General features: G+C 30.8%; 1 long non-coding RNA gene across 1 annotated transcript in view; it reads right to left on the bottom strand.

Annotated features, from left to right (window-relative positions):
- The window catches only part of LOC145671894 (uncharacterized), a 64,040-nt gene extending 51,214 nt beyond the window's left edge, over positions 1–12,826 (bottom strand). The window contains exons 1-2 of the long non-coding RNA XR_014128560.1: positions 12,456–12,826; positions 4,369–4,384 (exon numbers count right to left, since the gene is read on the bottom strand). This is a non-coding gene — a long non-coding RNA (uncharacterized LOC145671894). The remainder of the gene's footprint in view (positions 1–4,368; positions 4,385–12,455) is intronic.
- Positions 12,827–13,777: the final 951 nt, after the last annotated feature.

The following is a 13,777-nucleotide window of genomic DNA, read 5'->3' as shown; positions in this document are numbered from 1 at the left end:
CATATTTGAACCTCCTTTCCCCACTTGGTAAGCGTATTTAAATCAAAATGAAGTTTTGAAAAAATCTCAAGTGTTAAATATATCCAAGAATTCATTTCAAATGGTACAGGCAATTTTTTGAACACGCATTTCAATCAAAAAGTTGCGCCAAACTGTGTAGCGGAGACTGTGTTCCAATGACCTGTATCACGGACGACCAGCAACATATGTTTTACTGATTCCAGCACGCAAAAGCACTCCTTTACTCACTATCGAGAACTTCACCAGTAAACTTGTGAAGAATGTAGCCGAATACTGTTCACGGATGAATCCTAATACAATTCCCAGAGCGATTCCCATCGCATATTGATTTTCACAAACAAGGGATTCACTTTCATCTCATGGATATTTTGGAAAGAGGTCAGTATAGTGATATTGTCGTACCAGTCTGGGCAAGAGTTATGGCTAATGGTCGTACGATAATACACAACTTTGATACTGGATCACCAATGCCCAGAGATACACGGACGAAGTTCTGCATGCCTTTATGCGGCTTTCCAAGGGGACATGATTGGCCCACAGTTTCTACTAATGGATGACAATGTCCGTCCCCATCAAGCTAATCTACTGAACGACTATCTAGCGACGGAAGACATCCAATGCATAGATTGGCAAGTGCGATCTCACGACGTAAACCCTGCTACATATGATTGTGACACACTAGACAGACCGTGTTCAGTCCATCAGCCACACCGAGGACACACCAAGAGCTTTGCGTTGCTTCTGGTAAGGAGTGGAATCAGCTACCTCACGAGCTACTTAACAAGCTGATCTACAGCATGAAGTGTCGTTGTCAGACGTAAGAGGAGCAATACGCCGTACTAACCTGTTTCCCGTGTCGCCAGTGCGTCTCGTAGTGTTTCTGAATGTGTGTGTGTGTGTGTGATTGTACATAGTTTCTATATAAGTGCACCAATATTGTTCATTTATATTTGTTTGAAAGAGTAAGCTTTCGCGGTTGTTTCATACACAGTAAATTTTATTAATGTCTGTTTGGAACTAGATCATGAAACTCTTCAATGGCTAACAATCGTTAATATCGTAATTAAACGATTCCGCTTTGTGCATATTCACGCATAACTTCAACATAGATTATCGATATTCATTATTCTTATTTTTTAGGTTCATAGAATATCATTAAAATGTACCTAATATAAAATTGGTTTGGATGGTAACTTTATGAGGCATTGATTTCTTTTGCTCAGCACAAACTTCAAAAATGTTTATAGATAATAGTAATGCATCTTTGTTGGTTTCAAGCGCTTTATTATTATTTTCTGACTATTAGTGCTTTTTAGCGCTTGTGTTAATGTCGGTTAATAGTGTCTTCCTATTTTTATATATAAATATAAAACGGAATGTTAATATACAGAAACTGACCTCCTGCCCCTTAGAAGCGAAATTTTTGAAAATGTTGGGAAACGTGTTAACTTCTACGTAATGAGAAATTTGCATATTGAGTCCCCCTAATTTGAAGGGCTTCTGAGATACTTTATTCTTGGTGTAAATTTTGAATTCGCCCCTGGGAGACTCAATTTAATCAGTAACATGATAAAAGCTCGGTTAGAGGTATGTACAAACTATATTATAAAATTCGTTTCAAACTGTTCAATGGTATGGTTTTCATTGCGAACAAACAAACAAACTAACGAACATACATTCAGCTTTATATATAGTATAAGATAACATGTAGTAGTCTATATCTAGTATATGATAATAGTAGTATAAGATAATAGTATAATAATATAGTATATGATAATATGTTGATGCTGATATCATTTTACCACTATTCTATTTATTATTCCCCCATAGAGTCTAGACACATTTTACTATAGATATTGCATGGCGTAAACAAAACAAAAAATGCGAAACGCAAGGCACCATATTTGTTTTGTTTGAAAACTGTAGACATAGAATGCTAATGCAGTGACAGGAATTTGAAAGAGAAAGAAAGCAATTTACCAACTTTTGCAGTGTTTTGCACCTTGTTGATATGTTATCGTTTAGAAGCCAAAAAATTCATACTTTGAAAAGTGTTTACAACAGCCAATACACGGCCTTTTGTGCTCAATTGTCAGTCAGTGGAAGGCTATGTATATTACTTATCGTTGTTATTGTAACAACCAATAATGGGACATCAAAGCGATGGTAAACAGTTTCCAAAGTATTTTTGACTTTTTAAACGTCAGTATATTAACCAAAAATTTTTTCGGAAATTTCGGGAAACTGTTTTCTCATTCAAATATCTGTCACTGCATTAACTCCCTATGCCTATTTCAAACAAAACTAATATGCTGCCTTCCATCCACATTTTTTGTTTATACCATGAAATATCTATATCAAATTTTCCTTCTTGGTTTCAATTTTAAGAACTGTAATTGAATATATCACGTGCTGTATTTCTTAGATCTTGATTCAACTGTTGTCAATTTCTGTTTTAAACAGGAGTACATGTGGCACACGGCGGCAAAGCATTTGTGATAAAATGATAGGTTCACAGGAGATGCTCACAAAAATTCGAGGTGTTCAAAACATTTTGAGCCGCAGTGTAAGACTGCAAATAGTTAATCTTATTAATTGTGTATTCTGTCGGTATCTCTAAATTAATAATGTAGCAATCGTATAGCTAAATGGCCTTTGTAAGGAAATAAGGTACGAAGTATTGAAATGTAATGTAACGGATGGATTTTAATGTTATATGATTAACAGGCTTTCATTAGAGATTATATCGTTACAGATTTTCAAGCAACAATATAACATATATCATGAAAACATATCAGAATACTCACATGAAAAGAGTTTCCTGCACTTACATTTACTTGGTTTCAATAAGATATTGTGAATACAAAGTTTGCAATTTTCTAAAATTCATAAAATATATGAAACACCGAACTTCGATTGGTCATAAACACACTGTGCTGTAATATACATATTCTACGGTATTCTATTACGGTCCTAACCACAAAATCAGCAGATTTACGTGTATCTCATTTCATTAAACTTATTATCCATTTATTAAATTAATTTTCTAAAGTTAGGCAAGCGCTTTCTCAAGCCTAAAGACGGTCAAAATTGTTAGGCCTATTTTAGAAACAAAATAGTTTAACAAACATTTGAATAAATATTCTTGGCTTTAGAGTATAGAATAATATTTCTAGAAGGTCGGAACAATTATTATTGACTAGGTGCTTAACATTATAATTCCGATTCTTCTATTAACTCTTCAGAGATAAAAGTATCTCTTCATAACAATATTATATTAATCTTCAAAATAGACTCTTACGACTTGATTCTTAGTGTGAAGTTTAGCAACGAAGTTAAACCCCAATAAATGAATTTCTCTTACAATTTTTCTCAAGGAAAATTGTATTAAGCAAGGTTAGACTGTTGATAATATAATTGTTCAAAATAATGATCTTGGTGTTATCTGATGACGGTTTGCTTTCAATTCAAGAACATATTGCTGCTGTAGAAATAAACTATGGAATATTAGGAATTCTGCATAAATTCACAGAAATTCAAAATTAAATAGTGTTAGCTACTTATTACAGAACCTTAATTTCTCCTACAGTGGGATTTCTCTTATTTGGTCCATGCCCTTTACAGTCACGAAAGAAAGTGTTCTTCAGTTGACAAAATTCTTTGCTTAATAACTCAACAATAAGTTAACCTATTACAGTACCGATTTTTGCACGTTATCAAATTATCCTATCCTATGAATAACAACAAAAGGATTCAAATTAATTCATTTGTTCCCGAGTTATTGGCAAAAGAAAATTTGTCAACTGTCAAATACTTTCTTTTCCCTGTGTACAAGCTAAAAACTGTTCTCAACCTTTTCTAGTCATTGTTCATCACATAAACCATCCTTGCTAGTCTAGTGGCTAGCGTGTGCACCTGTTGTACGTTTTGAATTAGATTTCCAGTTGGAGAGTAAAAATATTAATTTCACAATCATTCACTATCATTAATCATCCGTCTCTTTGAGCCTATAGGACATAACCATGGGACGTTAAAATAAAACAACGTCATTGCATCATATATTTAATCAAATAGCTATGTAGGACAAATAATGAAGTTTTCAAGAAAACACTGGCTATAAAATCATACAATACTTGTCACAGTAAAGCTTATATACTGTTTCTTCATAAAATAGTAAATAGCAAATTAAATTAATACTCTCCAGTTTCCACACTTTATTTCCTAATACTCACTCATGTATGCCATACGGAATATAAGTCGATTCAGTGTTCCGAAACCTAGACTTACGATAATTCAAAGGTCACTCATGCATAGGCTGCCTTCCGAATTCAATAGACTTCCACCTACCTTAGGTATCTTCCGCCTACCAATAAAAGAAATATTCCAATCAGCGTTGTGCAAAACTAAGTTTTAAATATTATTCTGAACAACTTCTTGTTAATATATTGTTGTTGGTATTTTGTTGTTGCATTATTTTATTTTTGCCTCTTACCATTTTTACGTATTTTGGTAAAAGAAAAAAATTAACATGTTGCATCTGCAACTTTGAAAATAAATAATCAAATAAATAAGAATGAACTACTAATAACGTTAGCAATGAGGTAAGAAGTTATAATCAATTTAGTAACAATAAAGTACACTTAAACAACTAATTGTTTTCCTACACAGAACTTCAATGTGCTTTCAAACGATTAAAAAATTGTAATGATGCTATCCTTTTTTGAATTGATTTCCATTTGAAAATATGAAAAGTAGAAACAAGAAAAATCCTCACTTTTAAATGAGAGGTGTCAAACTACAATCCTACCTTGGATGTCTGAAAATCTAGTTTATAGTCTGAGTACCTCGTTCATAGACCTAATACTGAAACGTGTTAAAAAGTATTTATAATCAATATAATAAACTACCACATATTACCCGCTTCGCTGGGTAAAATAAATAATTTTAATGCACATCTTTGTATGTTGTATGGCTGAATTTGGATCTTTGAAGCATAAATGTTCATCTTACTGATCCCGAAAATTATGGATTCAACATTGATATTGCTCATTTTCAGTCACTTTAATGTATGTCACGACTCCTCATCTCCCAAGTGTCGGGGCTGAAAATGGATTTAAACAGCTTCAGAAATGTCTCTGTTCATCTCGGCGACTACAAGAACTATAGATTCAACACTAATATCGGTCATTTTTTATCATTTATATATGTATATATATATATATCTCCCTCCCCATGTTGCTGGCCAGGGCATCGGAAGTGTCACAGTTCATCACAGTGACCCCAAAAAATGTGGATTCAGTACTAATATCGGTCATTTCCGATCATTTTTAAATATCTCTTCCTCCCCCTTCCCCCGAGTTGCGGGTTTGAATTTGGATTTAATCAGGATCGAAAGTATCACTGTTCATCTAAGAGTCCCAGAAAACTATAAATTCAACACTGATAGCGGTCATTTTCGATATTTTTTATATATATCTCTCTCCACCTCCCCCAAGTGATTTTGGATTTAAACCGGATCGGAAATGTCACTGTTCATCTGAATGATCTCGAAAACTATGGATTAGACACTAATATTAGTCATTTTTGATCATTTTTAAATATCTCTCCTCTTCCCTTTCCCCTCCGTTGCATCATCAAAGTGAATAGCCTAAAGAAATCCCTGACTCTAAGCTCATGTATGTTGAAACTTTGATTGAAATTGGTCGGGTGGTTCAAGAGTGATGAAGTCACAAAGGCAGTCATTTTTATTTTAATTTATTTTACATACATCTCCCCCTCCCCTATGTTGGCTCATCAAAGTGAAACGATAAAAAAGCACCAAAGGCCCGACCCTCATATATGTTGAAAATTTGATCGAAATTGGTTGGGTGGTTTAAAAGTTATTAGGTTTTATTAGTTTTTATTTATACGTCACCCTCCCCTACCCTTCCCCTAGGATCTACCGTTAAATTGAAATTACAAAAATGTTTTCAGATCCAAACCTTATGTATCTTGGAAATTTGATTGAGATCGGTCAGACAGTTCAAGAGTTATTAAGTTACAAAAACAGTCACTTTCAGTCTTATATAAATTGATTTTTACATATATCCCCCTCTTTCTCCTCTCCTACCTTGCTCCGTCAAATTTAAAAAACAAAAACGATCCCAGACCTGATCCTCATCTATGTTGAAAATTTGATCAAGTTCAGTCTAGTCCTCCTCCCCCGGCCCTCAGTTCTACCATCAAAGTGAATAGCCTAAAACCAGCCCAGCCTCGAATGTCATCCATGTTACAAATTTGATCGAGATTGGTTGGGGGATTCAGGAGATTTAGAGTCACAAACATAGTGATTTTCAATTATATATATATATAGATTAGTTATATATTCTGTATATATATTAACAATTTCTTGGAGCTTTCAAGTTATTATATTTTTGATCAATTATATTGCAATTATTCGTTCATTATCAGAATTAAAACCCATGAAATGAAAATTCAAACCAACATTTTTTTGTTTGTTTTTCATACATCTTTAGTTAAAATATACATACATACTTGTGTTATTAGATATCTGAATCAGACAAACAGATTTTGTTATCAGTTACAATTTTATTAAATTGTATTTATAAATGTACGTAAACCTCTAATTTCAAAAAATAAAATCATGATTGACATAAACTTGTAAACTGTTGTAGTTATAAAGCAGCATTAATATTCATTCCTACATATTCAGAGTATTGCTGCAAGTGATAAAGTGAATTTAATACAATTTATATTGTTCGTAAGCAATTTAAGTTGTAATGCTAATTTTTTGATTGGGCCACCGTGGCTCAGTGGCCGACCGCTCACCTCTGGTTCATGAGACCCTTGGTTCGATCCCAACTCGAGCAAGTAAACTTTGTGGTGGACAAACATCATGCTCGTGGATTTTCGCGGGGCTCTCTCGATTCTTCCCACTTTCTTCATTCTACCAGTTCATTCATGTCTAGCCGGTATAATAGTGGGACGTAATACTTAAAGATTTCATTTCGTTCTCAATTTTCTTATTTCTTTCTGAAAAATAATTAGTACATATAACCAATTACAATTTTCTTCGGATGACAAAGCTTATACCAAATATTAGATTGCAGTAACTTTAAGACTGGGTTGAGCAAAGTAATAAAAATGCTACTTTTTGAAGTTCTTTTATTATTTTTACTTATTATTTCTTTGTAATGCGTTTCTCACTAATTATTATTAACCAGCACTGGATAAACCTGCATGTTGAATATCAATGAGTCAAATATTCAAGCCCTCCCTCTGCTCAGTATTGCCTTGAATGAAAAGCAAAATAAATAAATTTTGAAGCAATAAAGCAAAGTATGCTTACCAAATACTACAGTCTGGCTGACTGATTACTGTACATTCAGAACTACTTGACCCAGCGAAAAAAAGTTTTTAATGGTTGTTACTCTTAAATCTTAGTTGTTTTGAAAAAAGGATTGTAAAATTTTTCAATTCCTAAGGAGGATTTAAGAAAAGTAAGGTATTAGGAATTTACTTCATTTACATACTTTCCAGAAATCTTCAGTACAAGTATGTCATACATAGGACTATTAGGAAATACTCCATGGGTTAACGTCAAGAGGTGTATCATGACTCTATAAAAGATAGAGAAATAGCTCTTCCAGTTCCTCCCGTTTGATTCGTGATATGTAACACAGAAGACGTTTGACCAACTCTGTTGCTTAGCAAGATAATAGATCTCGGTCTACGAGAGATTCTTATTAGAATTTTTGGAAGCTTCACTTTGTAAGGGGGAAAAAACATAGTTCAACACTTACATCCTCAGCATTTGTGAAAATGTAGACATATGGTAATTATATTACGAAAACTGTAAATACATAATAGGAATAATGGAATTATTGCTCTCAACACATCTTAATAAAACTTTTTTGGTTCATGTCTGAAAAACTCCCGAAATGCTTAGTACACACACATGAAGTTGTAATTGTAGTTAATTAAATGCCTATTTTTATTCATTCAGATGGTACACCACACGAAACATTTTTAATGAAGTGAATTTATCCCTAAAAATCTGTCAGTATAAAATAACTCTATAAGTGAATGGTTTAAATTTAGTAGAGAAATTATAGTATTATTTCGCATTTTGTTTATTTCATCAAATAGAATCGAATAAACTTCAATTGGTGCAATTGAATAAGTACAGTACAATTTAAGTTTATACCGTTTTGTATCATGAATTCCTCAGTCTAACCGATCATGGAAAACATAAGCTCTTTTAAAAATATACGTAATTAGTTTCACAGATAACTATAAACGTAACTATGTTTGGAGTGTTCAACAGTTTCCTTAAATAATAGGTTCATATAATTAAATCCTCCATTAATTAAATCCAACACAAGGTTCCTACTAGATTATCATAAGTTAAATACTGAAACAAATGTATTGTTCTGCTTCATTCACTTAAATACATTAAAAATATCATTGTTTGAAATGTTTAATTTGAACACTTGTTAGCGGAAATTAAGCATTTTCACTAAAATCTAAAATATGAAATAATAGAATGAAAATAGGGAGAGTAGCCTTTCAAAATTGAAATTACTTCTTTTTGGACTTCATAACAAACTTCTTTCCTAGATAACATCCGCATATAATTAAGTGCTTACAAAGCTAAATTCAATATCGTGTTCTTATTAGAATGCCAGAAATTAAATACTAAAACAAGTGTTATTTAATCAAAAAATTAACTTTAACGCATGAAATGAGTGAAATATCAGTAGTTACTTTTGTATTTATTTTACTCAGAATTCCAAGCATTGGAACAAAAGAATATTTAGAAAAGAGATTTAAAACAACTATTGATTCTAGAACCATTGTGCAATTCTTTCAAATTCATACATGCTTCTAACAACAGAAAATCATTTTTGAATATTTCGAATTGAATTTTAATAATCATTATTATATCTCCTAAGTGTTTTTTTTATTATTTCAAAATCATATTTATTGTGTCTTACAATATCTGTAAAATTCAGAACATTTCTACAAATTAAAATTGAAGTATAACTTACTAGTAGATAATATATGTACGATTTGATTGTCATTGTCATTATAAGCTAAAAGATGTTGCTGCTTTCTTCATTTAAAATGTATGCTATAAACTTTACACTTATCCCAATTTTATGTTGGCTCTTGCAGTAGAATTTCAGACAGAAAAATTTCAAGCAACCAGCTAAAATTTTAAAATTTCCCTAGTAAAAGGCACTGTTTCAATATTTTCACCTTCTGCTCCTTGAAACTCTAATTTGAAATTATCTAAAATTTAAATTTATTATTGTTCAGACTTAGTAGTTGTTTCAGCATTAAAAGTTTTAAAAATGGAAATACTTAGTTGTTCTAAGGACATTGGTACAGAAATATTTTGTTTTACTTATATTCTCGTTGGCGAAATATTACTAGGGCACGTTAATAATAAATTTGTTACATGTAGCACTTCATGGACTATGTGTATTTAATTCTAAAATTTTGGGAACCTTTGCTACTCTAGATCGTCTCGCTGTGTATTGTTACTTACACCTATCTTAATTAATTTACCTTACCTAAAACTATAATGTGTTTATTTCTAACCTTTCGTTGTTATAAAGCAACAGAATAATTGATGGATGGATAATGATTTCATACCCTTTTGTCGTTACCTTAAAATAGTATTAAAACTTATTCAGAAAATAAAATTACACCCTAAAATTGGTATAGATAAAAAAAACATTATAACTTAAAATGTATTTTGAGCTACTGTTGTGCTTGTAACTCATTTATGTCAATACAGCGTATTTGATACACTTATAACTGTCAAAATATTCAGCAAATAAATCACAATTGTAAATTACATAATTTTGACAGTATTTACTAATTGTATGTTCCACACATACAGTACATATGATATATATAAATACTTCGTTATTCTCCACGAGAAAATGTACAATATTTCCACAACAGACCTCACATGTGCTGTAAAGAATTCATACTACAGGTAGAAATATTGTTTGATTGATTTCATTATGTCAATTTGTTGATTATTTATAAGCTAATTGGATCATGAATCATTTTCGTGCAAGTGATAGAGATATCATAAATATTCAAAGTGATATATAAGAATATGTTGTATTTTAATTACAGTTTTTATTCTGTATCCTCAAGTGTAATTCTTAAGCGTACTCGTGTTTGATGCAGGGGAAAAGCTTTATACCCGGCGTGAGTTCATATAGATTGTATCCAGCGTTAAGCTGTGGGTGCCAGTGTCAGATATCCTAGACAATAGGGAATTAATTATATATATATATATATATATATATATATATATATATATATATATATATATATATATATATAAGTTAATGATCCTTTTTAAAAAATCTGCAGATTTTTAGAAACCAGAACCGTATTACTTTACTTAAAATAACAGACAGTAATTATCTTAAAAGTTGAAAAGAATATTTAATATTTTATTTCACTTGAGCACTTGAATATATTTCAAGTTGAAGATGACTGCCACGTCTGGAATTTGTTTTTATGCACTTTTAGAAATAGATTGTATATTCCTGTGGAATAGCAACATGTGAAGTATTCTAACTGATTGAAGTAAGAAGGAAATTTGAAAATATTTGCTTTCGAAATAAAAATTCATGCGATCGCTTTGGTTAAAGTTACAATCATATTATGTGAACACCGCAAATTTTATCTTTCACAATGTGTTATATTAAAATCCAACATTTGATAAATATTAACTTACTGGCTGCAAATTTACCACAGTACAGCCACTATTAGAATCTGTTCATAGAATTTGCTTTATATTTATCAATAAAAAAATTAATACATAACCAAATCTTGTACTTTTATATATGTATCAATAATAAATAAATATGCATTTATTCACCAAGAATAACATAGGTAAAGTGTAAAGATGCACGTGAAAACTTAAGGTTTAACTATATATATATTCTGCTTCATTTTATGGATTTTTAAAAACTTTAGTCAATAAAAATATGAAATACGAAATCATTTTCTCTTTCATGAGAGGTACATGTTTATAAGATCAATTTAAATGATTTCTTACTTAAAAAGTTAAATGAAAACGATCAAACATCTTTAACTTAAATATTGTTTGAAACAAAATCTTCTGCTTAAAATATTGATTAAAACAATTTTATCTGGCTATATGATCACATATCGTAGTAAGGTTTTCATGGAAAGAATTTTGTGGGAAACAAAACCAAAAAATGAAAAAGTATCTTAAAATTACTGACATTAGAATCTTTACTAAATTTTTATTGTGTCAACAACCTGTAGTTATTATTACTGGCGTTAGAAAATGACTTTCCTTAAACAATAAATGGAATAAAAAGTATAGTCTAGTGTACTTTAAAAAAGTAGTTCTTTGTTTTTTTTTTCTTGTCGTCCGCCCTCTGCCAAAACACGTCAATTTCCGTAAATACCACCTGTAACCGTAATTAAATATGCGTTTACTTTCGTAGAGTAAAAATGAAATAAAAATGTGATTCTTACCTGCATATTAGGATTTATTGCAAGTTATTTATTTATTTATTTATTTAGTGTACAATTCTATTAATTTTCACTTTCATAACTTTCATGCTATTTTGCTACTTTTAATTATGATTATTACAATATCATTTCCTTTAATATCTTATCATTTTGCATGCCATGTTCAGCAGTTTATGTAGCCATGATTTCCAGTTTTTACAAATAAATTAAGTATATTATTGCCATCTGTGTATTATTCTGACTTCCGTGAGTGAATTTATATTGTAGTTGAAAACTTGAAATGATATTTATTTTATTTTATATTACAAAATCGTTTAAGTAATCATAATATCTTATGAATACACTTGTGCAAGTACGAAGAGAGATGTGTATTAGAAAAGTGTTAAGTAAAGTAATGATATTCTTGAGACTCTTTTTGTGTTTTGATTCACGTGTTTCTTTAACTTGTATCAATTCTCTTCAAGTTAATTCATTTCTTAGAAATTCTGCTTAGGTAATGAACTGATGCTCTTCAGTAAAAAAAATGACTTAAATTGTAACTCTTCCTCATTTTTAAGCCACAGTGAATACCAACTCAATGCTGTAGAATCGTCTTTTCTCATCATATTTTAATTTAAATTCGAGTTTTTATTCTACAATGATTACACCCGATAACAAAGAAAACAATGTGAAATTATTTATGATAGTGAAACAAGTACAATGAAGGCAAACAGATGCCTATGTTTTAGGTGAGATTTGAAACGGAAACTGAAAATATATCCGTTAGGTCAAAAGAAAGTTTGTTATTAAACTGTAAATAGAATAAAATGTATGATCTTTTTATGTTTTGGCACCGTAAATAATAAAAACGCTATTACAATTATGTAATGTACTATACGTATTAACTCGAATTTCACCTTCAACGCTAACAGCATAATCCAACCATAGTTTCCTCCTGAACTCTCGGAGAAAACTGAGCCTCCAGGAAATGTTGCTCAGCATCTGGAATACACTGAATTGCCACACGTATATACATACACACATAGACACAAGCGCACAACACAAACAGGAACATTTACCACTACTTGCTCTCAGCTACCTCACAACTCCGCCTTGCATGAAACCTTCAGATGAAGGGAGAGGGTTCTGCAGAGTTCTACAAGAGATTTGCAGAATGGTACTTGGTTTGAAATAGCGAATCGTAGAACTGGTCTGTTGAGAATTGTTAGAGAAGACGTTTCGCTCTTTGACTTCTGCATATCCTTATTCATGACACCCTGCTATCACTTTTTTCTTCCATTGTCGAAATATGTATATATTTTTAATTGAATTTTATCTCTATTGAAAAGCCTATACTCTTCTTTAATAATAAAATACTAAACAATGTTAAATATACTTATTCTCAATAGAGTAAGAATCCACGTTTCCTGCAACGAAATGCACCAAAAGTAAACTTTTTATTATTGAAATACATAATGTAGAAAATATACTTGTAGGTAAAGTGTTCAGAGATGGGAACAAAATATCCTTCAACTTTCTTTTATACTTTGTAAAAAATAGCATTGCACCTTACCTTTGTAATATAAATTATTTAATATCATGGCTTGACATGTTATTATGTAAGGTTTTGGCACAAATGTAAAATAATGAACAAAACCAATCAATTTCGGTCGTAGTTATTTAAAAGTTAATTTTCCACCACTTCGAAATGGTTATAAGGTAACAAGATATATATTTACTCTATAATTCAAAATTTAAAAATTTGGTTCTATACATATTAATAAGGAAAATTTGTGATATCAGCAATACGAATCTCTGCACGCATAAAAGAATGTTAAAAAATAATAGATTATATATAATATACGAATTCGTTGAACAGAGCGATCCTAGTGCATTTAATGTTGATTTTATTAAGAGGTAAATTTAAAACTTTTTTATCACATAAGTAATACTTACTTTTAATTTCTGACAATTCGGAACTAACTTTTAATTATGGCATTAGATTATTAAGAAGAGGAAAAAGGGTATAAAATATCAATAAAAATATGAGTTCGTATTATCGTTAGTATATTATTTCAAGCCAGGTTTAGGAATAAGCTAAAATTATTTTTGTCACAAGCAGGTAATCTGAAACTAGTTTCATTAGGAGCATAAAGTAATTGTGTATTTAATTTCAAATAAACTGTATATGCTTGATTTCCACTTTAAAACAAAGTGTGATTTTTTAACATTTTTATCT

The sequence above is a fragment of the Thermobia domestica genome, chromosome 15 (assembly GCF_964235325.1).
Source record: "Thermobia domestica chromosome 15, izTheDome1.hap1.1, whole genome shotgun sequence".
Taxonomy (NCBI): Eukaryota; Metazoa; Arthropoda; class Insecta; order Zygentoma; family Lepismatidae; genus Thermobia; species Thermobia domestica.
Note: the sequence above shows the minus strand (reverse complement) of the source record. Positions and strands in the feature narration are given on the sequence as shown.